This window comes from Amblyomma mixtum, chromosome 6 (assembly GCF_055824585.1).
Source record: "Amblyomma mixtum isolate Tamu chromosome 6, ASM5582458v1, whole genome shotgun sequence".
NCBI lineage: Eukaryota > Metazoa > Arthropoda > Arachnida > Ixodida > Ixodidae > Amblyomma > Amblyomma mixtum.
This window is the reverse complement of record NC_143017.1, coordinates 92,708,339-92,735,387: the sequence shown is the minus strand read 5'-3', so window position 1 is coordinate 92,735,387 and position 27,049 is coordinate 92,708,339. Positions and strand designations below refer to the sequence as shown.

The 27,049-nt window shown below is 48.1% G+C and overlaps 2 non-coding genes and 1 pseudogene across 2 annotated transcripts; all 3 read left to right on the top strand.

The window, feature by feature from the left end:
• The first annotated feature begins 5,638 nt into the window (after positions 1–5,638).
• LOC149339690 (uncharacterized) lies at positions 5,639–12,675 on the top strand (annotated as a pseudogene).
• On the top strand, positions 10,811–10,882 carry TRNAA-CGC (transfer RNA alanine (anticodon CGC)). The gene has a single exon. It is a non-coding gene; the product is annotated as a tRNA-Ala (tRNA).
• Positions 12,332–12,403, top strand: TRNAA-CGC (transfer RNA alanine (anticodon CGC)). Its single transcript has one exon. It is a non-coding gene; the product is annotated as a tRNA-Ala (tRNA).
• Positions 12,676–27,049: the final 14,374 nt, after the last annotated feature.

Genomic DNA, 27,049 nt, shown 5'->3' with positions numbered 1-27,049 from the left:
CTGATGATGAGGCCTTTCCTTTTGATTTTTTTTGTGCTGCATCGTGTGGATTGCAGTGAAATATTTGTTTGTCTGAGGCCATAAGCTAGTGCGAACAAAATGATTGCAAAGCGGTGAAGGTCGCGGTCCGTCGGGAATCAGTGATTATGACTAGAATGAGGGGCATGCAATCTAGCCTAATTTGCTTTTTATTTCCCCTGGAGCGTCTCTCAGTGAAAGTTGTGGTTACAGCAGCGTCGTCTGCTATTTCGTGCTGGGGGTGTAGCTCAGAAGAGGAAGAAGAGGAAGAAGCCGTTCTGTGCGGCTAAGTACCAGGCGGTGCTGAGTTATTCCTCGAATTTCTGCTTGATTTCTTGCGTTCTCTTCCTATTTTCCAGGGTGACTGAACGTGGGAACGTGGACTGATGTCCACAAACTCTCCCGGCCAGGGGAACTCCCCCTGGTCAGCTTGTCTCGCCCCAGATGAGCTGCCTCTTGATTGTTTCCTCCGTGGCGGAGTAAGCAGCATACCGGTTGCTCTCGTCCCCGCGGATGAGGGCTCCATCAAGCTGAATAACCCCGAGGCTGTTCAGGCTGCGCTTAAATCTACCACCCCCCATTACATGAAGATTACTGACGTTCGGCAGTTCGGCCGTGGAGGGATCGTATGCAGATCGCCAGACCAGGCATGCATAGCCGACCTGCTGAAGTGTTCGTCGTTTGCCAATCACCCGGTGAGCGCGTTCATACCTCCTCATCTGGCTTGTTCGAAAGGGCTAGTCCGTGGCGTAGACCCACGGCTAAGCGCGTCCGAGACATTAGAAAAGCTCACTTCGGCTGGCGTGATCGCCATTCACCGATGCAGTCGCGTGGTGGATGGAACAAAGATACCGACGGAGACTGTTATTGCTACATTTGCGGGGCTGTCCTGTCCATCTGAAGTTAAGGTGTGGCCTTTGATTTTCCGTGTGGATCAATTTACATCTCGGCCCATTCAGTGCCGTAATTACTGGAGGTTTGGCCATAGCGCCAAGGCCTGTAAATCGAGTTTTCGCTGCTGTGGGTGCGGAGAGAGCCACGACCCCGCTGGGTGTTCTGCTCAACAAGAGAAATGCTGTTTGTGTGGCGGTGGACACTCAGCAAGCCATTGCGAATGCCCAGCGCGGGCTGAGGAAGTGCAAGTACTAGAGTTGATTGACAAGCGCAGGTGCTCAAGACGTGAGGCAGTTGCAGTCATCAAAGATAGGACATCTGGCTATGCAAGTGTGGCAGCGCGGCATGCAACCGTTGTAGATTCCTCCTTATCGCAAGCGATTGCGGCGGCGGTGGAGAAAGCAATGGCAAGTGCCATGGATCGCATAGTTGAAAATCTGTCCGCGTGCATTTCGCAGGTCATGGCATCCCAAATGTCCACTTTATTGCAAGCTTCTATTGCCCCCCTTTGTGGCACAATCACTTCTCCATTGGTTGCACCTCCCCAACCTTCTGTGCCCGTGACTTCCAATCCACTGAGTCAGACTCAATCACAGCCTTCGTCTATCCCTACAACCAGTTATTCACATCACAGTGAGACGGAACTCTCATCTGAAGAGTGCGTTGATATGGAGACTGAGATGCGTGCTCAAAAGCGCAGTGCGTCTCCGATAGGTGGTGCTGGTCCGTCTTGCTCTCAGTCGAAGAATAAAAAGAATCACCCTAGATCTACACCCAAGGGCAGCATTTTGGATCAGGCGGTCTCCGCTGCGGCCCTTTCGGCGACATAGGGTCGTTGAAGGTGTTGCAGTGGAACTGCCGGTCTATTCTTTCCGCTTCAACAGATTTAGTTTGTTTAATCAGTAAATTAAGTCCAGATTTAATTGCTCTTCAGGAAACGTGGCTCTCTAAAGATTCAAGGTACAATTTACAAAATTATCGTTCTTTCAGGCTTGACCGGCCTTCAAGAGGTGGTGGGTTGCTATTGTTCGTATCCACAAAATTTTGCCACAGGGCAGCTGTGTCATTTCAATATATGGACAGGCAGTGCGAAATTCAGGCACTTGATCTCAATATTCCTGGATATCAGCCACTCACTCTGGCTAATGTATATTTTCCAACAGGTGTGAATGACGTTCGGCCTCTTGACTCGTTTTTGTCTAGTTGCAGGAAACAGGTTTTAATTGTTGGAGACTTCAACTCGCATCATGTTTCGTGGGGGTTTCGTACAGATCGCTGCGGTACGCTCTTATGGGACTGGGCTTGTGTGAATAACCTCATATGTTTAAATTCGGGTCTCCCCACATTTGTCCGTGGTCAGGCTCGCTCAGCGTTAGACTTGTCATTTTCTTCCCCCGGAATAACTGTGTCCTCTTGGGCGCCAGTTGACTGTGCCTCCCATAGTGATCACCTTCCGATCAGCTTCCAAGTTATTTGCCAGTTAACCTCTCCTAACAGCACACGGCGCACATTAATAAATTACGACAGTTTTAAAAATGCCCTCAAAGCAGACCTTCAGGAATTATCTCATTCCAACAGTGGAGATAATGCCATCCGCATTTGTTCAATTTTGGATGGAGCTCGTAAAAAATCGGAGTTCTTGGTTCAGGCACATAAGGGAACATCGCCGTGCCTTTGGTGGAACGCAGAGTGCGCTCGCGATTATAGGCGCCGAAAGGCTGCTTGGAAGAAACTTCTCCATAATCAGTGTCCCAAAAACTGGATCGATTATAAGTTCGTTGCAGCTACGTTTAAGCGCACCGTATCTCGTGCAAAGGAGTTGCACGATACTGAACGCTACGAATTCCTTTCAAAATCTGGTAATAGGCGCGCTTTATTCAATTACCTAAAATCCAGGAAACTAATCTCGTCCACCATGAACGCTGTCTCCCTAGTTCAGTCACCGGCTGAACTTGCACAGTCCCTGGAAGAGATAGGCAGAGGTCTTGACCGCCGGTTTACGGCTCTTCTTCCTTCTCCTCAGAGATTTCTTGCCACTTTGGACGATTTCGAGGAGGTCACCCTCACTGAGCTCTCGAACACTGTATCCCGCCTTCCACCCGCGGCCCCTGGCCCTGATGGTGTGACTTCTTCTATGATTAAAATTTTGTTCGAGGAATCTCCCACCGACTTACTGTCCAAATGAGTGGCGTCTAGCAAAGATTATCCCGTTGCTTAAAAAGCAGGGAGATGGTTATGTGTTAGACAATATAAGGCCAATTTCTTTAACTTCGAATCTCGTTAAGTTAATTGAGAGGGTGTTGCATGGTAGAATAATGTCTGTTATTTCAGAGACTGGGTTGTTGAACCCTTGTCAGATTGGTTTCAGACCAGGATGCTCTATATGGTGTGCCCATACCGATCTGGAGAGCCGCATACAGTTAGCTCGGCGCCGAAACCAATACGCAGCGCTTGTTACTTTAGATGTATCTAAAGCCTATGACAGCGTTGAGCACAGGACGCTCTTGCAAAGACTGCAGGCAGTAGGACTTCCGAGATACTTTGTGGCTTGGGTTGCTGAATTCCTTGCTGACAGGGAATTTTACTGCTTTCAGAACGGTGTTTCATCAAGCAAATTTCGACAAGCGAGAGGAGTGCCCCAAGGGGCGGTCCTCTCCCCTGTACTTTTTAACATCTTACTCAGCAGTATTCCCTGCAGTCCTCAGGTGTCCACCTATGTGTATGCTGATGACATCGCCTTTTTTGCTTCAGAGAACGACATTTCCTCTTTGTACCAGTCCTTACAGTCCTACCTGAATGTCCTAGACCAATGGTTAGGAGACATTAATCTGTCCCTTAATGTCAATAAATGTGCTTTGTTGGTTTTTCCGCTCTCTCGTCCAGTTAATATCTCTATTGTTTACCGGAACCATGTAATTCCTCAAGTGCAAAGTGTCAAATACCTCGGAGTAATTTATGATCCTTCTCTTTCCTGGGGGGCCCATATCGAGCAGATCACTGTGAAAGGAGTCCGAGCAGTCGGTATGCTGCGCAGGCTGAGCAGTGTTCGTTCTGGCATGAGAAGGCACTCACTTCTTATGATTTATAGAATTTACGTCCGTCCAGTCTTAGAGTTCGGCTGTGTTTTATTCTCTGGTGCGCCAGCGTGTAAACTTCGCCCCTTGATTCTCTTGGAGCGGGAGGCGTTGCGCCTTTGTTTGGGCCTTCCAAAATTTGTGGCGAATTCCGTTTTGTACCTGGAAGCGCGTACTCCATCATTGACATCTAGATTTCGGCTCTTAACGGTGAAAACGTTCATAAGAATGTGCGATTCTTCGCTCCATGCCTCCAATTTGATCTTCCTTCGTCAGCCTCGGCTATTTTTCAACGAAACCTGGTCTCGTTTCCGTACCCCTCAGATATGTTTGGTGCAATCCCTCCTTGACCCCTTAAACGTCCGCATTTCGGACATCCGTCCGGTATGCGCCAACTCATCTATTCAGATTGTCTTCGATGACATCTTTCCAAAACATGCAAAGTTAATGCCTTTTCATTTGCTCAGCGGTTTATTGCAGGATTACCTGCTGTGCTTTAAATCTCATGTGCTCATAGCGACAGACGCCTCACAGTGTGAAGAAAAGGCCGGTGTTGGCATTTTCTCCATCTCCCTTGACTGGTCATTCTCACTCCGCCTTCCCGATTACACCCCTATTTATTTGGCCGAATTTCTAGCAGTGGTCTTAGCGTTGCGCAAATTAAACAGCTCCTTGTCATCTGTCATAATTATGACAGATTCATTATCGTTGTGTTCCTCTCTCACCGCGTCTACAACATCTCAGGCTCTTCGGTTACTCAAATGCTTGGTTCCACCCCACGTGTGTTCATTACGGTTGGTCTGGGTGCCTGGGCACAGAGGAATCCATTTGAATGAGGTTGCTGATACCCTGGCGAAGGCATCTCTTCAAGGCCCAGTCGTATCTGTGCTTCCACCCAGCGCATATATTACCGCGGCCAGGTTTCGCAGGTATCTGCTCTTGAAAGAATTCGCAGCATCAGCTCTGACCTCCTCTCCCGAATTCCGGCATCTCCTTTACCCGTGGTGCAGTAAAGGATGGCGATCACGCAAGCTTGAGGTTTCCTTCACGCGTCTACGTTGTCGCGTGCCTCTTTTAAACTTCTACCTTTATAGATCTGGTCTGGCGGTCTCCCCATTGTGCCCGTTCTGCGGAGAACCCGAAACGATCGATCATTTCTTGTTGACCTGCCGCCGTTTCTCCTCTTTACGGAGCCGCCTGCTGGAGCTTCCGTTACGACAGCTTGGTCTAAGTCTGTCAGCTGGGGTTGCTCTGTCTCTTGGGGCTTCCTCCCTTGGGCACAGCAACTGGAATGTGCTCTCCGCCATGCAAAACTTCCTTACAGACACTAAACGGCTGCCGTCTTAAGCTCTGCTCTTTCTCTTGATCAATATTTCTCTGGAATGAAAGCTTTCTGAAACGTGGAATATTTAGCCCCGTTCTCTATTTCAGTCACCGATCTCACAGCATTTGTTTAGCCTATTTCAATTACACATCTGAGATCCTTTCATTTATTTCCTAATTGCTATTGTTATCATGATTATTTTTTTTCCCCACCATTATTTTCTTGTTTAACATTTTGTACACCTATCAGTTGCCGCCTGTGTCTTGGCCAATCCCCCGCAGTGGGTATGCGCCATTATCTAGAAGACAACAACAACAACAACAACAACATGCTCCTTGCTGGAAACAGCGCATCGGCCGTTGGCCGAGGTCTACCGACGTCTCAGGACACTACGGACTCGTACAAAGTTGTACTTCCCCGACTGCCTACCGGTAATGTTGTCCTTAACACCGTTTTCCTGCATGCTGACCTTAAGGGTCGCCCGTACCGAGCACCTGACTTCCGTGACGCACTCGCACAGATATTGGATCTCCGGGAAATTTTGTGCATTGGTCAATACCAAATGAGCCACGTGTGGATGGTTACCTGCGAGAGTAGTTCTTCCAAACAGAAGCTAGTTAACAAAGCGGAGTTTCCTGTCAAAGGACTGCGGTGCATGGTGTTTGACCCGGGTACTAAGAACGTCAAGGTTAAGCTCCTTTGGCTTCCCCGCTATATGGAACACCGGAGGATTGTGTAAGCATTAGAGCCTTATGGCACGGTTCAGTCTGTGGAGCGTGAAAAGTGGCGGTGCCCAGGGATGGAGCATATGGAAACGGCGAACCGTGAAATCTCCCTCACACTCAAGGATGGAGTGTCAGCAAGCACAATCCCACACACACTTAATGTTTATGGAGTGCAGGCATTAGTCCTTATCTCAGGGCGACCTCCACTGTGCCTCCGATGCAGCCGGGTTGGGCATGTACGGCGCCAGTGTCGCACGCCTCGATGCACCCAGTGCCGACGCTTTGGCCACACTGCAGAGAACTGTGTCTTGAGTTACGCTGACAGGCTGCGTCAAGGGCAGTGGTCACGGGAAGATGACGTGGCATCAGAACACATCATGGATGTGTCTGAGGTTGTCGACGCGACCGGAGAACTAAGTCGTGAGCATCTAATAGATGGGGAACAGAAGACTTCAACACCTCAAATCAACACGGAATCTGAAGCGACTGGCCATCTAGCATCCGCGCCTCCAGAACGAAAACCGCCGGACCCGGCCCCCCCCCCCTGTGAGTGCTACAGAGACTGCTGTGCTTGCTACACAGGAACACCTCGTCGCCACAGGTCAACGTCCGGATATGCCTCCTGTGGAGTCAGTCGAGGCGATACAGCCAGTGAATGCTCGCCGATCCTCCTCTGTTGCTGATTCTGCTTCGTCGTTGGAGGGTAACGGTGAGCCGTGTGTGGCGTCGATGTCTGGCGTGTCCGGTTCTCTGTCGGCTGTCAGTGTGGCAGCGAGTGATGTGCTCCCTTCGGGTTCGTGGGCCGAGGCCTTGGCTGTCTCAGAGGAAGATATGGACAGCACCGCACCTTTGAAACGTCCAGCAGATGCTGACGAGGTGTGTATCGATGGCGCTGACCACAAGGCACAAAGTGTAGAGGCCACGGGAAGGGTGGTGTTAAAGAGGAGGGCGATGTCTGCCCGAGAGGCCGCCAATTTGGAGGCGGGCCACCCCATTCCAGGGAATGGCGTTTGTTAAGACTGGCACCAAAAATGGCGAGCGTCGCAGCATATCAAGTCGCTACCCTTAACGTTAGGGATATGCGTAATCGTAGGAGGCAACAGCAGGTACGGCATCTCTTAAAGAAATGGAGTGTGTGCGTAGCCGCTATCCAGGAAACAAAGTTGTCCTCTGATGAAGAGACAGCAGCTGCTCTCGAGCCTTTTTTGTCGGAATACAACATTATTGTTAGCCACGCGAGAGGCTTATCCGGAGGTTGTATGCTATTCCTGGCGAACACGCTAGAGATGACAGCCATGTCTTATTGCATAGATGTCGAGGGGCGACTTATATGCTGTGATCTCACAATTTCAGGAGTACAGTGGCGGATTATTTGTGTTTACGCCACCTCCACCCCACTCGAGAGGACTGGGAAGCTGTCCTGCGCGGCTGCTCCGAACTCCATGCCCAACAGGCATTGGTAGCTAGAGCCCGGGCGCTGCGGAGCTACAGGGATCCCGGACTAGGGATCCCTCCTAGTGTTTGTAAGGGCCGGGCCCTTCCGGCTCGCCCCATCGACCTCTCACTGTAAATAGAAATAAAAGTTTTCCTCCTCCTCCTCCCACAAAGCAGCGCGATAGAAGGCTTTTCTTTCTGTCATTAGTTGAACATTTGTGCACGGACCGCAAAATTATATTGTTGGGAGATTTTAATTGCGTTTGTAGGGATGAGGACCGATCAGTGGTATGTCAGAGATACGACCCTAGTGCTGCATTACTTACCGACTTGGTTTCTGAATATAGTCTTGTGGATGTGCGACAGGAAAAAGGCGACAGTATACATTTCACTCATTTTCAGTTTTCCTCTAATGCTCGCCTTGACAGAATTTACGTTTCTGTAGACGCGTTAGCAAGTGTGTTTGGCTACTGGGTGCGGCCCATCTTCTTCAGTGACCACTGTATGGTGTCTCTTCAGATAGGGAGGTACACTCGGCATGTACTTCACCCTCGATGGGAGTTGTGGAAGATGAATAACTGTCTGCTCTCAGACGAAATCTATCAGTGTGCTGTACCTACTTGTTTGAAGGACGTATGGTCACGCCGTGATCTGTCCGTTTTTCAAAAGTGTGACTTGTTTAAACAGGAGATCAAAAACTTGGCAATTGAGGCCTCAGCAAGAATCGCTTTCCTGAAGAGACACCACCTTCGTGAGCTTGGGCGCACCCTAACGGAGCTACATGAGCTAAAGAGGGTAAGCCCGGGTGCCTATCTCGAAGAGATTAATAACGTAAAAGCCGAGCTTCAACAATTTGCGACAGAAAGATATAAGGGGGCCTTGATACGATCTAGGTCCCGAAGGTTTCTTGATGAGCAACCTTCTCGTCGGGCCCTGAGTGATGAAAGAGAGAATGCTCTTGCGAAGGAAATATTGGAAATTCAGTATGGTGATTGCACATACAGCGATGCGCCTGGTATTCTTGCTGCTTTCTTCGACTATTATCGGAAGCTGTTTGGCAGTTGCGAAGATCCAAATCAGGGTTTCGATTACAGTTCCTTACTCGGAAACTTCCCTCGACTTGACGATGAGAAGAGTGCTATAGTGAAGGGACCTATCACTTTGGATTAAATTGAATCAGCCATTTCTGCCCTGCAGAGCCAGAAATCTCCTGGGCCAGATGGTATTACTAGCGAATTCTATAAAACATTTTCGCCTTGCCTAGTGCCTGTTTCGATGGAAGTTTTCCAAGCATCTTATGATGTGGGTGTCCCGCCTCCCACTTTCTATTCTGGGCACACAATATTAATTCCCAAAAGCAAAGATACTAATCGGTTGAAAACTGTTCAGGGATATCGTCCAATTTCCCTCTGCAATGTTGATTACAAAATTTTTGCCAAGGTTCTTAGCAGTCGTCTGCAGCTCGTCATTATGGACTTGATAGGTTCGCATCAGGTCTGTGGTATTAGAGGCCGCAGTATTCAAACACATATCCACATTGCACGTTCAGTATTAGAGACAGTATCAGATGAGACAGGCCAAGTAGCTCTGATTCAAATTGACTTGGCGAAGGCGTTTGATAAAGTTCGGCACGATTTCTTGTTCGCGGTCTTGGAGAATGCAAATATTGGTGACGTATTGCTCAAAGGCATAAGGCTGTGCTATAAGAACTCCTATACAAGGGTTATTGTTAATCAGGAGCTAACGAAACCAATACCACTAGAAGCATCTGTTCGTCAAGGATGTCCACTGTCTCCATTGCTGTTTGCCCTATATCTGGAACCCCTCTGTCTCAGTATAATTAACAGCGCAGCTATCCGCGGTTTCTCTCTGGCTCAATGTGAAGTTAAAGTTTTAGCCTACGCTGATGATGTCGCCCTCTTTTGTTCTGACAAAAAGAGTGTACTTGAAGCTCTAAACTTGACTAAACAGTTCTGCGATGTATCAGGCGCGGCTCTTAATTTAGAGAAATCGAAAGGCTTTTGGTTGGGTTATTGGGGAACTAAGCCAAGCCAGTTCGGTGGCATATGCTGGGACTGTAGCCCTCTTGAGTACCTAGGCGTTCCGCTGCATCAAGTTCGCAACAGTACAGCCTACTGGGATTCACAAATTGTAACTCTACGGCGGCAAACACAGGCTTGGATGGGTAGGGAACTCTCAGTGTTTGCGTGGGCACAGGTCTGCAACATATTTTTGTTTGCAAAGCTCGCGTATGTCCTTCAAGTCCTGCATTGTGCGAGGAGGAAGGTGCAAGCAATACACAGAATATTTGCAACATTCGTTTGGCGCTCTCAATGGGAGCCCATGAGGCGTGACAACTTGTTCCTTCCCTTAGAGGGTGGTGGAGTTGGCCTTGTTCACCTGTTCGTGCATCAACTTGTTTCCCGTTTTTTCTTTTTCAAATCGGCAAACCACCCGTTTCTGGTAGCTGTGCTCATTAGGCGGCTTAGTTTTCATTTGCCTTACTTATTCGCACCGACTGTGCAGGCTCGTGAGGGGACTTTATGGGGATTCCTTAAGGAGGTTGCTGACACTTTCAATTTCCTCACTGTGCGCTTCTCTTTAGATTACCTGTATAGCCTCTCGAGAAAACAGATGACCCTGGCTCTCACTGAGTCTTTGTTCCCTACACCATTGTATCGGCAGCCTTATCTGGGGTCTTTGGACATCAGTGTTCTAAAGCGTGTTAGGCGGATGTGCATTCAGGCAGCCGCTAAAACGTTCTTTTTTAAACTACATACAGCGACGCTGCCTGTCAAGACATTTCTTATGACAAGGGGATGTTTGTACCCTGGAATGTGAATTGCCGTCTGTGTAACGTGCCTGAGACAATTGATCATTGCTTCATCCTGTGCCGTGATGCCATGTTCTTTTGGGACATACTACAACGAACTCTTAAAAAGGACATTGAAATTACACCATACACTATTATATTTCTGCCTGTTGACAAAAACTCTGTTGTGCCTTATGATCTGTTTATGTTGATGGGACTATTCAGTCTTTGGAAAAGCCGTATGATGGACAGACATGCCGAGCCACCAAGATCGTCCAAATCTGTGTTTCGTGAACAGTGTGCTTTGGTGAGGAGTGTATATGCTGCACGCGAAGAACCTCCAAGCTGGCTGCCGTGCCTAGATGCATGTGTGTGCCTCCCTGAATTTTGATGTTTTGATGGGGATGCAGTGGTGAGTTAGGGCTATGGCGGGCTCCTATTAAGCAGCCCGGTAACTTGAGACGCGAACCAGTCTGATTGATGTTTTCCTCCTTTCTACGGAAGTTCTTCCATGCAATAAGGAAAAAATGGGGGTGTAGCTCAGTGGTAGAGCGCTCGCTTCGCATGTGAGAGGCCCCGGGTTCGAACCCCGGCACCTCCACTGATGATGAGGCCTTTCCTTTTGATTTTTTTTTTTGTGCTGCATCGTGTGGATTGCAGTGAAATATTTGTTTGTCTGAGGCCATAAGCTAGTGCGAATAAAATGATTGCAAAGCGGCGAAGGTCGCGGTTCGTCGGGAATCAGTGATTGTGACTAGAATGAGGGGCATGCAATCTAGCCTCATTTGCTTTTTATTTCCCCTGGAGCGTCTCTCAGTGAAAGTTGTGGTTACAGCAGCGTCGTCTGCTATTTCGTGCTGGGGGTGTAGCTCATGGTATTTATTACAGTGATGTAATGTTCTATGTACATGAACTATATACAAGCCATTATGAAAACAGTGTTAAACAATACATATTGAAAAGACCATGCACTAGAAAAGGGGCAATACAGAGCACATCACTAATAGTGAGTGCCACTCCGGTTCGTACTCAGTCTGGGCATACACGTCTCTTATTAAATGAATAACCATTCGACTGAAGTGATCCTTTGTATACACAACAGGTTCACAGTGTCTGTCCATCATGCGGGTTTTCCAGAGGCTGTGCAGTCCAATCAGAAAGAACATGTCCAGGGGTTCATCAACAAATGGCAGCGCAGTGAGATAGCGAACAGAATGTGGAGCCAGATGAATTCTTTTTTTAAATGTGCGTTGCAGGACATCCCAGAAGAGTACTGCATCTTTGCAACTGATGAAACAATGCTCAATTGTTTCTGGTTCATCAAAAAGGCGGCAATTAACGGTAGACACAAAAATGCCCTTTTTCTCTAACCATGTTCTAACGGGCAACGTACCGGTGTGTAACTTAAAGAAAATGGTCTTTGTACACGGCGAGACTGGCATCTTACGTACTCTTTTGAGTACGTCGTACCCCGGTAAACCAAAATACAGAGAGCGGTACATGGGCGGAGGGAAGAGCATACTAATCAAATCCTTATACAACTTTTTCCTCGACACTATAAAAAGTAACTCAGGAGAAAAACGAACAAGTAGGAAACGGATAGCCAAATACACCTCTTGCATTATGCCCCACAAACACGGACGGTCACAAACATTGGAAGACACAATGAGGTTGGGTAAAACATGAACTAAATTTGTTTGCAGGAATGAACGTACTATTGGGTGTGTAGTGTCACAGTGGTAGAGGGCTCGCTTCGTATGTGAGAGGCCCCGGGTTCGAACCCCGGCACCTCCACTGATGATGAGGCATTTCCTTTTGATTTTTTTTTGTGCTGCATTGTGTGGATGGCAGCGAAATATTTGCTTGTCTGACGCCATAAGCTAGTGCGAACAAAATGATTGCAAAGCGGTGAAGGTCGCGGTTCGTCGGGAATCAATGATTGTGACTAGAATGAGGGGCTTGCAATCTAGCCTCATTTGCTTTTTATTTCCCCTGGAGCGTCTCTCAGTGAAAGTTATGGTTACAGCAGCGGCGTCTGCCATTTCGTGCTGGGGGTGTAGCTCAGTGGTAGAGCGCTCGCTTCGCATGTGAGAGGCCCCGGGTTCGAACCCCGGCACCTCCATTGATGATGAGGCCTTTCCTTTTGATTTTTTTGTACGGTAACGTGTGGATTGCAGTGAAATATTTGCTTTTCTAAGGCCATACTCAGAAGCTAGTGCGAACGAAATGGTTGCAATGTGGTGCAGGTCACGGTGCATCAGGAATCAGGGATTGTGACTGAAATGAGGGGGTGTTGCAATCAAGCCTCACTTGCTTTTTATTTCCCGTGAAGCATCACTCAGTGACAGTTGTGATTACAGTATCGGCGTCGCCTGCTTCGTGCTGGGCGTGTAGCTCAGTGGCAAGCTCCGATAAGTTCCACCTCTGGGTATGTGGTGTTTATAACGTCCGAAGCGGCACGCCATAGTGGAGGGCTCCGGATTTATTCTGACTACTTATATTCTTTAACTTTGACAGCCACCGCGCAGCACAGAGGAATTTTTATGCGAAGCATACTACTTTAGCTACCACTTCAGCCCTTCACCGTGGTTATGCGCCTCCAAATCACGTGATACATGACGTCACACCACATGACACGATTACGTCACGACAGTAGAGAAACGGGGGCCCACCTCGCGCCGTCGCTGTGGTTGTGCGCCTCCAAATCACGTGATACATGACGTCACACCACGTGACACGATGACGTCACGGCAGTTGAGAAACGGGGGCCCACCTCGCGCCGTCGCTGTGGTTGTGCGCCTCCAAATCACGTGACACGATGATGCCACACCACGTGACCTAATGACGTCACGACAGTGGAGAAACGGGGGCCCACCTCGCGCCGTCGCTGTGGTTGTGCGCCTCCAAATTACGCGACACGATGATGCTTCGCATTCTCCAGGCTTAACCAAGTTAAGCCTCAGCCATTTTTTTGCATTTTGCCTCCATGAAGTGGGAATAATGAATTCGTTCAGTTGATTGGTACTGTTCACTCGACTGATATTACTATATTACTACAGAAGCATGTCCTAACGACGTCTTCAGCTAATGACTGCATTAACCACTGCACTCCCCAGATCACGATGCAACGTCACTTTGGATCGCCTCAGAATCACTGGGTCACCAATGGCTCACTACGAAGTCTGAGAAAAACGATAAGTGAAGTCACAGCCGTTTAATACTGCTCTTTTCAAATTTTGGAGGTATTCTAACACGTTTCGCACAGTTTTAAAACGCACGAAACCTGAATACTATAAAACGCAAATATTAAACAATGCCATTGACACCCGACACCACGGGAATCTATTTATCGAATTCCTTAAGGAGGGCTTCGGCCTACACCTAACTAAAAAAAGAAAACTGAAGGGACACTTGAGCTCCGCCTAAGGGTATGACGCAGCAGCGTTAGTGGGTTAATGCACCCCAAAAAAATGGTTTATTGAAGAAAGGTGTAAATGGCGCCCTATCTGCCTCACGTATCCCGGTGGACACCTGAACCACGCCGTAAGGGAAGGGAAGTTAGTGGGATGGAAAGAAGAAAGAGGTGCCGTAGTGGAGGTCTCCGGAGTTTTTTCGACCACCTGGGGATCTTTAAAGTGTACTGACATCGCACAGCACACGGGCGCATTTGCGTTTTGCCTCCACGGAAATGGAGCCGCCACGACCGGGTTAGGAGCCGCCACCTAACCGCTGAGCCACCGCGGCGGGTTGTTAATGCCCATAATGCGGAATGGGTCATTCTCTACTTAAAGGGGCCCAGAAACGCAATCTTAGTTAACTGTTTTGCCTGTTGATTGCATACAGTGAGTTATAATGGTGCTATTAGCGTCGGTAATACCGCGTACATTCCGTTTTTTAATATTTTAATGTCCTCCCAAAAACAACTTCATGGCTCTGATGGTGTCGCCACAGAGTGGCGGGTTTTTAGCAGCGGATATGACATCACCTGGCGCGAGCTTGATGACCGGACAAACAGTAAATATACTGCAAATTGTGTGAATAAATAGAGGCACATTTTGTCACCTGTCTGCGTTTTATATTAGGTCAACAAAAACAACTTGCTTGTCTTAGATAAAAGCCCTGCAAAGCAAGTAAAATAAAAATACACCACAAGGGGCGCTCTGTCATGGAAACAACGCTGCCAGTCTCAGCAAGAACGAGTTACAGAGAGCAGGCAACCATGGAGTACAAACTTCCGCGACGTGCTCTGGCTGGCTGTTTTGATTGGTTGCGCCAGGTGCCGTCATTGGGAGAGCGAAATAGGAGTGGGAAGCCCCGCCAAAATCGAGTTGAGGGCAGTGTTTTGTTGCTTGTATTTTGAAATTTCTTCACTGAATAACTCCTGTTCCTGTGTATCGATTCCTGTAATTCTTTTTAAGTCAGCATCTGTGTGACGTAAAGAACCCACCTGAAGTATAACCGGTATTCCCCCAGGCAGTGTTTCGCAGCCCCTTTAACATTCATAGATCCATGGAAGGCCTCATATACCGCTCCTAGCGCATTGATGCAGCGGTTAAGTGATGCGCCATTGCATCGGAGGGTGGTTGTTTCATATATTGAGTCATGCGGGGCTTGTGAGACCCAGGCTCCTCTCGGCGAGCAGCCTCTCGCGACCAGTCATTAATCCCATTCTGGTGGGCAGATTGCCCCTCTTCACGGTGGGCAAGTTGTGATGACGTAACCAGGTCACGCGACCTAAGTGGCAGGTGGGCCATCTGCTTTTCCTCTCACAATGTCGCCGCCGACGCCGAAGGCGCCGGATTTCCTGCAGAACGGGAGCCTTGGCGGGACGTGCACATACATTGATCTTAATGGCATTTCCAATGCTATCAATGACCAAACCATGCTCGCTCCTTCGTGTGAACTCCCAAGTAGTCAACTTTGCCTAGAATACCACTGTTATTTTCGTTTTACATGCGTCCCACATATACGGATGAAGAGCTTAAAGTAATTTCTTTGCCAAAAAAAACAAGTCCAGGCTTAGATTCGATACACCCTTCCAAGATTAAGCTTGTGTGAAAGCGTTATCGCCTATTTTAGCAGTTTAACCGAGAAAATATTTGATACTTTTATATGGTTTACGCTTTTTGTATACATTCAACTAAGACTGCATCTCCAGCATGAGCACCGGTGCGTGTGCTTGGGCACAACCTACAGCCTTCCAACAGAACCGCTTTTCTGGTTATAGTTTTAGATCTTTTAACTACGAAACAATTCTGAGGCCGCGCTGTGGCTCAGTGGTTATGGTGCTCGGCTGCTGACCCGAAAGACGTGGGTTCGATCCCGGTGGCAGCGGTCGAATTTCGATGGAGGCGAAATTCTAGAGGCCCGTGTACTGCGCGATGTCAGTGCAGGTTAAAGAACCCCAGCTGGTCGAAATTTCAGGAGCCCTTCACTACGGCGGCACTCATAGCCTGAGTCGCTTTATTTATTTATGTATTTATTTATTCATTTAGAACATACTGCAGGCCTACAGTAGGCCCAAGCAGGAGGGGCGAATACATAATATATGCAAAAAAGAACAGGTTTAGCAAAATTGAAAAATGTTAAATACAAGTTGTAACACAAAATACAGCAATAAATACAAGGCTCAGATGCAAAATACAAAAAGTAAACGTAGAAATAAATGGCTCTCAAATTAAATGCTGTGAAGAAAACATAGAGTCAAAAGAATCAGCTCTGGTTAAGAGATCTGGCGGACAACATAGAGTCAAAAGAATCAGCTCTGGGACGTTAAACTCCACCGACCGACCGACCGACCGACCGACCGACCGACCGACCGACCGACCGACCGACCGACCGACCGACCGACCGACCGACCGACCGACCGACCGACCGACCGACCGACATGGAGACTTCCTCTTTAGCGGGTAACCAAGAGCGTGAGAAACTATGTGTGTCTTTTCGCCTGTTCGTACCACCCACGAAAACACTGCACGCGTTGCCTATTCTTGCCGCATGCTACCCATATAGGCAGTCCTTGTAGAAACGGGGCTGTCACCATCACTCCGATTACATTATCCGGCACCAGTGCGTGGCCAGAAATATTTTCTGCAATGTTATACGCCGCCGGTAAAAAAAAAAAAAGAAAGAGAGCCTGCGCCCAAACAATATCTTAGTACTTTTCTGCAGTAATAAAGCCGAAAGGCTGGTTGTTTCGTTCATCGTAATATCTACATAATACGAGTGCACACAGGACTCCGAGGACTTGATTCGTAAAGGACATTTATTTTTTCACAAAAAAAGACAGCCTTACAAAAAGTTGCGAATATTTGCGATTTTTTCACATTTTGTACAACACAAAAGCTCCTGCTCTACAACAAATTCAAGAACTGCTACCGATTGGCATTTGTCAAAACTTCTTCCCCATGCATGTGAACCTGCGCTCGGACGCAAAAGGCTCTTTTGAAAAAATGCACTGATTATTTTAGCTCTAGTTTATGATCATGGGAGGAAAATGCAAAGATGGAAAGGATGGAAAATGCAAGGATGGAAAAGTAGGCTAACGTGGAAAGGTATGTTTTATTGGCTGATGAACTGTGCCTACTATTAGAACGAGTGCCATATACGTCGTCCGATGGCGAAGAGCGATTGTTTTTAACTTCTGCTTTCTATTAGAACAGGAACTACTTTGTGAACAAGCTGACACTCTTCTTATCTTAGTTTTTACATTTTAATGTATAGATGCGGCGTGAATAGCACGGGCGAAAAAAAGGCCGAAAGGAGGGGGAGGGGTGAGTGCAGCGCTAATAAAATTTCGAGGGGTGTTATGACACTGAAACAACCCCAAGCACTTCTTCGTGCCCTGTCACAGCGATGTTTATGTCGTAAAAAAGTCTGCCATATAGCTCAACTTTCTGTTTTACTGGCATTTTAGATCTAAGCCGGAAATTTTATGATTGTGCACAACCGTTAGTAAAGAACATTTCGTTTGGCCTTCATGTTGTTAAGGTACTCAGTCGCAAGAGGACAAACACGTTGTCTTGTCTTGGTAGTCGTTCCGACGACGTCTAAGCAAATGCTGGTGTGATCTGTTTTTCGTGTCCCTGGCGGCAGGCTGTAAAATCTTCTGCTACAGACAACCCCTCATTACACTTTGGTGGCGGTTCCGCGGTAAGAACTCCAGACCACGGGCTGAATTTTCACACCGGTCGCCAGCTTGGGGTCATTTCTATGACATCCGGACTCGCCTCTATTTTCAACCTCATTGTATTTTCTCTATGTATTAGGCTTATATTCACAATAATCTTTATAACTTGCTTGTCTTCCTTGGACAAAACATATTTCACAAATTTACACGACTTACAGATGCCTTGAAAATCAAGCAGTTATACTAATGACGTTTAGCCCATTAGAGGTTCCCTCATCCCACTTTATACCGTCTGCTAAATACCTTGCCTTTTCGCTAACTTGTTACTTTCAGGCTTTCGTTATTCATAGTTAGTTTTGTTACTTTTCCGCAGATAAAATCATGCTAATACTAAAAACACAAGATTTTTATAGGGGTTATAATTTTCTTCTTCCTAAAGTTTGAGGTGTAAAAAAAGCACTGCTAAATTTGCCGTCATACACCTTTTGAAAACGTTGTCCCTTCATATCAAATAATAATATGCTTTGAATTCATTTCATCGTCTTATTACACATCATTTTATGAGCAAATCGGCTGATCTCTGGTGAGCTAATTACAGTGTTGACTTCATCTGGTCATTCGCTTCTATTGCTGATTTAAAAGTTCCAATAAGGTACTAATGTCACCACTGTTTGCTGCACCTTGTATCAGCCTTCAATGTGCCTATTGTTAGGACTTTCAGGCACTTTTCACTTTGGGTCCTCGTGCCATGTCAGTGCTGTATAAACTTGAGCTTGCACTTGAACTCTGTGTGTTGTTCTTCGTCCGATGACCTACACTATCTATCTATTTATTTATTTTTTTAGAATACCCCTAAGGGCCCTCGTGCGAGGGTATTACGTAGGGGGGGGGGGGGGAGGCGATACAAGCGTAAAAAATATGGCACAGACATTTGATCAATCTCCATAATCTTTCAGATTTTTTTTTGCATGTATGATTGTGTGATTATGAACTCAAGGACTCTAGTATAGAGCTGTTCTCATGCTGCCACGACACACATAAGTGCAACAATAATTAAAAGATACAAAAAGTGCAGAGCATAAGTTTAATACTGTTTTCTTTCGAATAAATAAAACCAGAAACACGCATAAAAAAGGGGCAAAGAGAGCGCATTCTATCTTCTTTGATCTGTTCTCCTCTCAGTTGCGCAATACAATGCCTTGTAGTCGTACCTAGGTGTAGTAGTCGATCTCAATAGCCTTGCTCGCTCTCCCTTTTTCTTCCTCAGGCGGAGCCTCGACGTCATCGACCACGGCTGGCTCTCCTCCAAGATCGTCAGCGCCATCGATAGCGGACAGAGTATAGTCGTTCTCCGTTTCTTTATCGGCTACAACGGAATCAGTGGACCTCTGTGGTTCAGGCGTGGGCTCGACCACTTCGGTCACGACTTTCACCACTTCTTCAGAAGCGGCGGCGAGCTTCGGAGTTGCCTCCTGTTCTGGTTCAGCTACTCCTGTTCCTGGCTCTGGCTGTGGTTCTGCGGCAACCTCAGCACGCTCAGCTGCGGACTCTGCTGATGATGTTGCCGACTCTGGTACTCGTGCTGGATCAGCATCAGCTTCAGCCGCTTCGGACACGGATTCAGTAGGTTCTTTCGAGCCCTGCGCCTCTTCATTAGTTTGCGAAGGTAGTGTATCATCTGGCTGCCTTTCTACTTCATGTTCCGGTTCTGGCGCGGCTCCTTCACTCTGAGGCACAGGTTCAGCTTGCGTCTTAAATGGCTCCCCCGCAGTCTCCTGCGCAGGTCCTAGAATGTCGGACTCAGTTGAACCTACAGCTGGTTCTACTTCACGTTCTGGAGTGGCTGCCTCTTGTTCTGGCTCCGCCTCATTTTCTGTTACTTCTCCAGCAGGTTGCAGTTCATGTTCGAGCTCGGCTTGTTTTTGTCCAGGATCGGCATCTTGTGCAGAAGTGACCACGGCTGGCTGCACCGTAGGTTCAGACTCACGTTCAGGCTCGGCTGGTTCTTGGGAACGCTCTGATTCTGGGCGAGGTACCGGCTCAGCTTGTTCTGGCTGAGGCTGGACTCGCTCTTGTGCAGGCTCTGGTTCATGTTCAGGCTCGGCTGGTGCTTGGGAAGCCTCCACTTGCTCTCGCTCAGGCCCTGGTTCTGTTTGAGGCTCGGCTTTCTCTTGTGCAGGCTGTGGTTCTGGTGCAGATGTGGTCTCGGCTGGTTGTACAGCAGGTTCTGGCTCGCGTTCGGGCTTGGCTGCTGCCGGCTCAGTTGCTTCTGGTTGAAGCTGAGGCTCAGTTCCCTCTCGTTCAGGCTCCGGTTCTGGTTGGGTCTGAGGCTCCGTTCGCTCTTGTTCTGGCACGGGTTCTGGTTCAGATGTGGTCTCAGCTGGCTGTACTGCGTGTTCTGGCTCACGTTCGGGCTCCGATGCTGCCGGCTCAGTTGCTTCTGGTTGAAGTTGAGGCTCGGTTCGCTCTTGTTCAGGTTCCGGTTCTGGTTGGGTCGGAGGCTCGGTTCGCTCTTGTTCAGGCAGAGGTTCTGATTCAGGTGTGGTCTCGGCTGGCTGCACTGCCGGTTCTGGCTCACGTTCGGGTTCTGCTGCTGCCGGTTCAGTTGTTTCTGGTTGAAGCTGAGGCTCGGTTCGCTCTTGTTCTGGTTGGGTCTGAGGCTCCGTTCGCTCTTGTTCTGGCACAGGTTCTGGTTCAGATGTGGTCTCAGCTGGCTGTACTGCGTGTTCTGGCTCACGTTCGGGCTCCGGTGCAGCCGGCTCAGTTGCTTCTGGTTGAAGTTGAGACTCGGTTTGCTCTTGTTCAGGCAGAGGTTCTGGTTCAAGTGTGGTCTTGGCTGGCTGTACTGCCGGTTCTGGCTCACGTTCGGGCTCCGGTGCTGCCGGCTCAGTTGCTTCTGGTTGAAGTTGAGGCTCGGTTCGCTCTCGTTCTGGTTCCGGTTCTGGTTGGGTCGGAGGCTCGGTTCGCTCTTGTTCTGGCACAGGTTCTGGTTCAGATGTGGTCTCAGCTGGCTGTACTGCGTGTTCTGGCTCACGTTCGGGCTCCGGTGCTGCCGGCTCAGTTGCTTCTGGTTGAAGTTGAGGCTCGGTTCGCTCTCGTTCTGGTTCCGGTTCTGGTTGGGTCGGAGGCTCGGTTCGCTCTTGTTCTGGCACAGGTTCTGGTTCAGATGTGGTCTCAGCTGGCTGTACTGCGTGTTCTGGCTCACGTTCGGGCTCCTGTGCAGCCGGCTCAGTTGCTTCTGGTCGAAGTTGAGGCTCGGTTCGCTCTTGTTCTGGCACAGGTTCTGGCTCAGGTGTGGTCTCGGCTGGCTGTACTGCAGGTTCTGACTCACGTTCGGCCTCAACCGGTGCTTGAGAAGGCACTAATTCCTGGCGAGGAGTCAGTTGAGTCGGTGCAGCCTCTGCCTCAGGTTCAGGAGTGAGCTCTACCGGCTGTTGCGTCGGGGCTGGTTCCGGTTGTTGCGCTGGCTGTGGTTCAGGTTGTTCAGGTGCAGGCTGAGGTTCGGGTTGCGGGACAGGCTGAACCGTCGGTACAGGTTCTGGGTACCGCTGCAGCTCAAAGCAGTTCGCTCGTTCCGGATAGTCGCATACTTGCAGCTCGTAGTTGAAGTGCAAGTTACCCGGGCAATGAAACAGCAGTGGCGTTCCCTGCGGGAAGGCGATCAGTTTACGCCATCATTCTCCACAGTGAAAAATCCCGTATAATAATGCAGCTCATTTAGCGTTGTCTTCTTAAAATTGAATGCGCCTTGTAAAATGGTGCGCATGGCGTTGCTTTCCTGAGCAATACTCTCGCTTGTTACATACTAAATTTTGGTAGGTTTCAGCAGCAAGTTATTACAGAGAATTTCCCCTCCTATTTCCGCATATTCGTTAGCCACAAAACATTACGACTCATGAGTGCTACGAAGGAAGAGGTTTTTCAGAGCCTTGGCATGTCGATTAAACTTCAACCAAGCTCTCAGCACTCGTGAAGCACAGACGCAGTGCGCCTCTCGTTATCAAACTGCAGCATTCTGGTCGTAAACAAGCTTATTTATTTTCTGTTTAGTATAATCAGTAAACTTTGGAGCAAGGGCTGTTTCACTTTTCACGAATTCCTTTCGATTTCTGCCGTAACCAACTCGCACCAACCACGTTGAGCACTTCGCAGCTGCAGCGGAGATCTGGCTCCAACTCCAGGCAAGTTGCAGCTTTCCGTGCCCCTTCCACTTGCTTTCCTTGTTTTAACAGAAGCCGCGATTTAACGAAAAATGTCGCGCATCCCTTTGGCGTTCGCAATAGTGGAGAGGTTTAGCACAGCGAGGACGTAGTGGCGGACACGTGTACCCGACAAGGCAAGTGTTTTCCGCGCGTGCGCAGTTGCCAGATGGGGATGCGCGCCTTCCACCTCTGCGCGTTCGCAGTACGCACCCGTATCGTACAGGAGCCAGAACGTCTCCGCTAAGCTAATACCTTTTGAAGAGACTCTCTTATATGTCCAGTACAGGTGCAAGCATTCGTATATCAGCCGTTAGTCCAAAGTATGTGCGTATACAGATGGACAGGCGGAATCGGCTGAGGTTGTTCTCTCACCTGCGCACAGATGTAAAACGTTGAGCAGCTGAACGGGTTGGGGAGTATGGTGGCCAAGTCGTGGACGTCGTTCACAGGCGGGCAGCCCAAGAAGTACTGCTCCTCTGCCGCAATCGCAGCGGAGAGAACTAGCGCCACCAGCACGGTGGCCTGAACACCGTTTATCCTGCGTGAAAAAAAAAAAGGAAACAGCGTGCGTTTATACTCTCCATGTGCAGCGAGCTGCGGTAAGGACACGTGCAACGGATCTGCAGCAGTCAGTGCTTCAGTGGCCCTTGCATTTTTTTTTCCCTGTAACTGACGTAGTATGCTTGGGCGGGCGACACGATTCGGAGGTGATCTGTGCTTGAACTACTCCGATTAAAATGCTCTAACTCAGTTTCTTTCCGCAAGAAGACTGACCGATGTGCATGAAATTACCGAATGCTTGGTCGCTATATTTGGCACCGTTATTTGAATTGCAAGGTAAAGTAAGTGATCGTCATGTCAGGAAAATTTTATTGGTCTCATTCCGACAAAAAAAAATAGCAGTAGCCTTCAATTGTGTTATACTGCACCCGCTCAACACGACAAAAGCCGCGGGGGAATCAAAACGTCGTTGATGCAGGTAAAACATTCGTGTATGCGGTGCAGAGTGACATGCATAGGCTTGCGTTCTTGCGTTGCGATACGTGAGCGTGCCACTCAAAATGTTTGGCCTATACCCGGATATAAAAGCAAGGGGTAAATTAGTGGAGATGTTCCCATATACGTCCCCATAATTGGCTTCACATATTTTTGCATGGTATCGAGGTTGTCCTCAATCCTTTATAGTTGCGGAAGCATAAAACAGTCCTTCAATGTTAAAGGGCAACTGCAGCACTTTTTTGGGAATTTCGCGATATTCAAGGATTCAAATATATATAGGCTGCACGTATAGCATGCCAAGTGTTTTCGCACTAGCATTAAAATTGCGTAATCGACGATTGAATTTTGCACTTCTCCTGAATGCCCCGGAGGAATGCAGGGAAACTCAGCGTAATGTCACGGAAGGTATGATTTCAAATTACCGCTGTCGTCAACTACACCCTGCCCTGACTCTTTAGACGCTGCCAAACAACTCTAAGCAGGATTTGTCATCGGTGGCGTTGGTTTTTTTCCTTCAAAGCAGGCGTTTGTGTGTTGTAAATGTACCAATACCTTCGATGACGTCATCATGCACCCCCCAATAGGTGTGCGCTGCGGAGAAGTTTGAAGGACGTTCGGATTTTAATCGGCGATTACTTCACTATTTCGAGTGCTAGCCCAAAAAGACTTCGCATGCTTTACCTGCAGGTTTCACACATTCGACCCTCTTAAGCTCGTTGACTTCTAAAACTTATGCTGTTTCCCTTTAACCACAGTAAAAAGAATATTAACGAAAGAGGCGATAAATCCGAATAATAGTCCAGAGATACAACCTTCTAGCTCCGTAATGACATTTAAATGCATGACGTCATCAACTGGGACAGCAAAAGGAGGCCATAAAGAATTTACAATTTTTTAACAAAATTTGCTCACAAATCGTTCACAAATGTGTAGGATCCTCTTACAGAACGCGAAGCATGCGAGCACGTGGCTACCGCCTAGCGTGCGTGGCAACCGTGTTCCTGACTAATCATTTCGTCCTTGGTCGGTCCTTAAAAGCAATACAACGTTCCACACGAAGAGCATGAGACTCTTATAGGTGTTACTGCTTTTCGCTTTCTTTTTGCTTTTAGTAGGAAATGTCCGCTGCCGTCAAAAGAGCACGTGCGCTAGCTATCAGAAACAACTGTACTTCAGGGAAAATTGCGCGCAAGGTCAAGTAAAGACAACCGGGTTCCACGAAAGAAACAAAATTCAACATTAAAAGAGTTGTAAAGATCAGGTAATGCGCTGGGTCACGGCATAATCTATTTTTCCAAACCAGCTGATTTTGACAATCCGATGCGCTTCGGAGATGAAGCTTCGACGGATATACTCACATCGCTTCTGGTTAGATCCCAAGCAGCGTGTGTTGATGGCTCGCGGTTTGCAGCAGGAACTGCTTTTATTCGCCTCCACTTGCGGGGGCGGCCTGCTGTAAAGGTGTTGCCGTTCTGCGGGGCCCACCAGATAAAAGGGGGGCTACTCCCGTTCTCTGCGTCGTCGCCCTTGCCGCCTCGCGTGTCAATCCCGGAGGCTCTGGGGACAAGGCAGCGAGCAATCCGGCTGGCTTCTGTTGTTTTACGGCCGTCGGCCGCTAACGAACAGCCCGGCTGATAAAGAGCCGACGGGGCTCAGCCAAGGAATGCGGTGGTGGAGGTAGAGTCGGCATGTGGTGACGCACGTTGGCACAACATAGCGTGTGCTAAAGCTGCCAAAAGACGTCCTGTTTTTCATCGTCCTGTTTTACTTAACCTTTAGTGCCCCGCGTATCGCGTGCAGTGTAGACTCTACAAATATGAACACAGTTGTCAGTATGAGTTGTTATTTATGGTCTCTTTCAGTTATGTTCGAAATTTGCGAATTTTCATTTATGCTCACAAACGTGGGCGAAATCAGGCGATGCGCGACACAAACTTATAAATAATCGCTCTATTTTTTATTATGCGCAGAAATCAACAAACAAATATTGCCGAATTACTTTGCACCGTCCTGACATCACGTCCACGAAATACGAAAACTTCCAGCTGAAGTGGAACACCGCAAGAATAAGTGGTATGGTTTGGTTTATGGGGTTTAACGTCCCAAAGCGACTAAGGTTATGAGAGACGCCGTAGTGAAGGGCTCCGGAAATTTCGACCACCTGCGGTTCTTTAACGTGCACTGACATCGCACAGTGCTCGGGCCTCTAGAATTTCTCCTCCAAAGAAATTCAGCCGCCGCAGCCGGGATCGAACTCGCGTCTTTCGGGTCAGCAGCCGAGCACCATAACCACTGAGCCACCGCGGCAAGAATAAGTAACGATAAATACTTCGACATGTCGCATTTTGCCCCCTCCGCGCCCATCCTGACTTTTTCTTCTGTGTGCTCGTCTGTTTTATCTGTGTGGATATCTTCCTTTATTCACTACGCATCAACTAGCACAGCGATTGGTTTTACTGGACTATATCTGTTCAGAATGAGACAGTTGATGAGGCAAAATGAGACGCCCTTCCAAAATTAGGATGTCACGCAGTTGTGCAGTCAGTGCACAGGAAGTTGGCTGCGTGGACACCAACACAGTATTTTGGAGCCTATTTACATGAAAAACAAACATCGGATGCAGACACAACGCACAACTATTTTTTCGTTCCTGACCCGCTACAGACTATAGGCACTCCTGCAGTCAGGCTTTTCACGCACCCTGGATACGCGATTATTTTTGAATTTCCTTCCTTTTTTCGCAAGATTTTCGGTTGCAGTGCCACGGTTGTTTCTTCTCCATCTCGAATGGGCGTCGCATTGGGCCGATTCGTATTAGTTAAACATGACGCGATTTCAGGTCAGACCGAACCGCGCCTGTTCCACTGCCAATGCGCTGTAAAGTAGCCGTCTTCGTTCACAGGAAAAACTGCAGTATCTAAGCAAAGTTTATGCATTTTTTTCCCATCGTATTCGCTCACTTTCTTGGTGCTCTTTATTCCAAGAAAAAAGATAGTGCAGTGCTAATTCTCACAAAAGAACAACTGCGGTATTATCTTTCTTTGTTCGCACTTCTACACAAGAGGGCGAGGAATAGGAGACAGAAGAATAAAAAGAAGGAAAGGACTTGCGCAAGTGGCCGAGGTGGAGGAGATGAAAAAAAAAAAGCACGACTAATTGCTTCATGGGGTTATCGGCCGGTCCAGTGATATCTGCATGTGACACGGTGTCTCGAAAGATGTCCGGAGTGTCGTGTGTTTATTTAAGGCTAAATTACTCTGCAAGGTTTAACGGAATACTGTTCGCGCTTTTCTTTTTTTTAGCGATGTTTATTGCCTCAGGGCATAAAGGGTATGTAATGATGGTTGACAAGGATGCTTATATGAATGAACAATGGTTCTCCGACGTAATGAAGTCGAGGAGTGAACGATGATGTGATTCCTGCGTCCAAGCGGTATACGAATCAGAATTGTTCGGCATGAGACCCGCTGCCGCCGGGTGCCGAATATTTGTTTATTGTTTATTGGGATTTAACGTCCCTAAGAGACTCAGGCTATGAGGGACGCCGTAGTGAAGGGCTCCGGAAATTTCGACCACCTGAGGTTCTTTAACGTGCGCTGACATCGCACAGTGCTCGGGCCTCTAGAATTGCTCCTCCAAAGAAATTCAGCCGCCGTGGCCGGGAAAGGTGCCGAATATTTGTCGACTTCAGCGTCGGGCAAATCCACAGCAGGTGGTGAATATCGGCCTCAGTATTCCTGTTCTTTGGCCGCTGAAGAGGGCTGGGTATCAAAGCAGTAGAAATTAAGTGCCGAGGGACGTGTTTAACGCCAACAATGGAAAAAGAGACCCGTGCAAAGCCTTCGCAGCGACGGCTTAATTGGCTTCTGGTGATAAGTGCATCCACAACAAAGCTAGCTTAAAGACGTCGTGAATAATTATGAACCGCAGTTGCCTGCATCACCGAACCTTGAGGCCTATGTCGCATCAATGGGAGAAAGAAGTGGCTTTTTTATGACTAATCCTACAGGTAACGGATTAGGTATTGCCACGGGATTTAGGTTGTGTAGGCGATATCCGGCACACGCCAAAGGCAGCGGCGTCTCAATGCCTCGCCTAGAGTTTGTTCCAAAACCATTCAAAGTTTAAACGATTGAAATCTTTGGGAATGACTACAATTTAGCGCATTTTTGGGTGACGAAAACGCGATTTTTGTAAAATCTACAACTCCGATCGTTTATTGCTAGCGGCTGCGATTAAGGCTTTCCATTCTTCAATACCAGGTTTGTGAAAACTAATATGAAAATTACCCAGAATGGAGACTTTCACAAAATGGTTACGTCATCTCACGCTGCAGGTCTACAGCTAATGTGTCCACGTATAGGGGAGAGTGGGGAATACGCGACGCAAATTTTCAAATCGTTATCACTATTTTTGATACGCAGATATGGAAAAAAAT